The sequence below is a fragment of the Cebus imitator genome, unplaced genomic scaffold (assembly GCF_001604975.1).
Source record: "Cebus imitator isolate Cc_AM_T3 unplaced genomic scaffold, Cebus_imitator-1.0 Scaffold341, whole genome shotgun sequence".
Classification (NCBI taxonomy): Eukaryota; Metazoa; Chordata; class Mammalia; order Primates; family Cebidae; genus Cebus; species Cebus imitator.
In genome coordinates, this window is record NW_016107656.1 from 122,531 (window position 1) to 125,946 (window position 3,416).

A 3,416-nucleotide genomic window follows, 5' to 3' on the forward strand; every position below is an offset into this window, starting at 1 on the left:
GAACCCAGGAGACGGAGGTTGCGGTGAGCCGAGATCGCGCCATTGCACTCCAGCCTGGGTAACAAGAGCGAAACTCCGTCTCGGGGGGAAAAAAAAAAAAAAAACTTTTTCTAAGCTTGTTACAAGGTTACATCTCAATAAAAGAAATATGACCTTATTATATTAGTTTATAAGACTTAGATAGCTATTAATCATCTACCCTATATTTCTTCTCTGCTATCAACATGTATGGGAAAACAGTAAGAAATTAACAAAGCTGGGCCGGGCACAGCGGCTCACACCTGTAATCCCAGCACTTGGGAAGGCCAAGGCAGGTGGATCACCTGAGGTTAGGGGTTTGAGACCAGCCTGGCCAACATGGCGAAATCCCGTCTCTAACAAAATACAAAAATTAGCTGAGCACAAGGTGGCAGGTCCCTGTAATCCCAGCTACTTGGGAGGCTGAGGCAGGAGAACTGCTTGAACCTGGGAGGTGGAGGTTGCACTGAGCTGAGATTGCCCCACTGCACTCCAGCCTCAAGACAAAAGTGAAAACCGTCTCAAAAAAAAAATTAACAAAACTTTCACCTTTTTCTTCCCATTCAGAATGACTGGTATTACAGATGCTAAGTAGAGGTTGAGGCACTCCCAGTGTATTTTTTCTGTACTGAAAAAAGTCTGAAAGGAATTAGTTTTAAATTCATAATATAATCAAGAAAGAATTTTACGGGATGGCAAGTTAAGGTGAAGCATATTCTCTAAATACCAGAGATTATTTTAAAAAATGTATCTTTGCCAACCAATGGGGGAAAAAGCAAAATAAAATGTATCTTTCTCTATACTTTAATAACCTTTTTTTTTTTAAATTCAGTCCCCGTAGACTGTCAAAAGTTGCCAATGCCAATTATATTTCAAGTCGTCATGACGCGGTATTGGGAAAAGTTTTCAATTAGCAATAATCGTGCTTCAGATAAACCTCCTTGGCTACGAAACTGCCACTGCGCAAAGCTTACCTTAATAGCTTGATAGATACAGGTATTGATCGACTTGTGACCTATGCAACTTACGACCATTCAACTTTACGACCACAATCGCTAGCCACAACTGTTCTGCGTCTGGCAGCGCAAACGTTGCCCAACTGGGTGTAAGACAGTGCCGACCAGCTTCCGGCAGCACTACCATCTCCACGTGCACCATTTCAACTGTTATCCCAGACTCGGTACAGCAATTTGTGTTTTGTGTCTTGGATATTTTTCATCAAACCCCTCCCAATAAACTTCTTATACATTTTGAAGCAATGGACCCAAACATGGAACAATTTGCAGGCATTGAACGGATGGCGCACGATGTGTTTCGTTCGTATTGTGAAATTTATGAAGAAAAAAAGAAACATACAATTCAGACAAAGCTCACCATGTTTATGAAAAAACCAACTCCGGTAACCCCAACTGCTGCCTCAGATGACGACATCAACGATCCGCAGCCAAGCACCAGCGGCCAATAAAATGTTTCTTACATGTTTATATATTTTGATATGTTTTGCAATTGGGAAAATGTTTCCTATGGTATTTTTTACACCTGTATTTTGTATTTTTATATGCACCTGTATTTTGTAATTTTGCATGTTTTGCAAATATTAAACCAGTTGCACTGGTAATGCAGTGTTTTACTTAAACCTGACGAATGTAAAAAGAAGAAACAAAATGGTGTAGAGATGATACAAATGGCATAAAATGAACAAAGAAAATTATGATATATAATAATGAAAGAAAATTATGATAAAATATGACTTAAAGATTTTTATAACATCATTTCACAGTACAGTACTGTACATATAGCCTACTCAACTTACGACCAAATTGTGTTATGACCGGTCTGTCGGAACCAATCGTGGTCGTAAGTCGAGCACTGGCTGTAGTGTTTAAGTGTTATTTCTCAAAGGAGGATATGTTTCTTGGATTCCTTTAAATCTCTGACAAACTACAATGTTATGAAAAACTTAAAATGCAGGTAACATTATACGTTAATGTTAAACTATTAACTTCTGTGGTTGGCATCTAAAACTCATACACTCCACAAGTAATTTCATGCAATCAATAACACTATTTAAAAAAATTGGGTCAGGCACGGTGGCTCATGCCTATAATCCCAGCACTTTGGGAGGCTGAGGTGGGTGGATCACGAGGTCAAGAGTGTGAGACCAGCCTGGCCACATGGTGAAACCCCGTCTCTATTAAAAATACAAAAATTAGCTGGGGATGGTGGTGCATGCCTGTAGTCCCAGCTACTCAGGAAGCTGAGGTAGGAGAATTGCTTGAACCTGGGAGGCAGGGGTTGCAGTGAACTGAGATGGCACTACTGCCCTCCAGCCTGGGCAACAGAGCAAGACTCTGTCTCGGGGGAAAAAAAAAAATTGGCCAGGCGCAGCAGCTCACTCCTATAATCCTAGCACTTTGGGAGACTGGTTGGGCAGATCACTTGAGGTCAGGAATCACTTGTCCACCAGCCTGGCCAACATGGCGAAACCCCATGTCTACTAAAAGCATAAAAATTAGCAGGGTATGGTGGCACATGCCTGTAGTCCCAGCTACTCGGGCAGCTGAGGCACGAGAATCGCTTGAACCGGAGATGCGGAGGTTGCAGTGAGCGGAGATCATGCCACTGCACTGCAGGCTGGGCAATAGAGTGAGACTCTGTCTCAAAAAATATTTTTTTTAAATCACAGAATCTAGGTACCCTGGGGGAAAAAAAATCACAGAATCTTGGATTTTGAAGGGTCCTTAGAGATCTAGTGTACATTCTAATCTGATGACAAAATCCCTTCTACAATATCCCTTACAGTGAAATGGTCAACTATTCTTTGCTTCAACATATTCAGTGACAGAAAACACTTTTTCGAAGCCAACTCTTTGATTGTTAGGATAGCTTTGTGAATACTTCCTTATAATGAGCCAAAATCTGCCTCCCATTTGTCCTGGTTTGACCCTCTAGTACATGACATTGCTTCAAATATTTAAACACCCCTGTCCCTAAAGCCTTTTCTCTGCTAAACCAAACCACTTCAATCGTGTCAAAGCACCATATAAGATGCTAACCCCGCTGTTATCTTCATCACCCTTGTCTGATCATCTTTAGTTTTATGCTGCCACCCTGAAAGCATTTAACCAAAGCTAAATATATTAATAAAAATATTTTTGTGGGCCGGGTGCGGTGGCTCAAGCCTGTAATCCCAGCACTTTGGGAGGCCGAGGCGGGTGGATCACGAGGTCAAGAGATCAAGACCATCTTGGTCAACACGGTGAAACCCCGTCTCTACTAAAATACAAAAAGTTAGCTGGGCATGGTGGCGCGTGCCTGTAATCCCAGCTACTCAGGAGGCTGAGGCAGGAGAATTGCCTGAACCCAGGAGGCGGAGGTTGCGGTGAGCCGAGATCGCG

General features: G+C 42.1%; 1 protein-coding gene and 1 non-coding gene across 2 annotated transcripts in view; both read right to left on the reverse strand.

Moving 5' to 3' along the window:
- PCMT1 (protein-L-isoaspartate (D-aspartate) O-methyltransferase) overlaps nt 1-3,416 on the reverse strand; it is a 54,412-nt gene that overhangs the window by 42,308 nt on the left and 8,688 nt on the right. The window lies entirely within an intron of this gene.
- On the reverse strand, nt 850-989 carry LOC119467862. Its single transcript, XR_005196501.1, has one exon. It is a non-coding gene; the product is annotated as a U4 spliceosomal RNA (small nuclear RNA).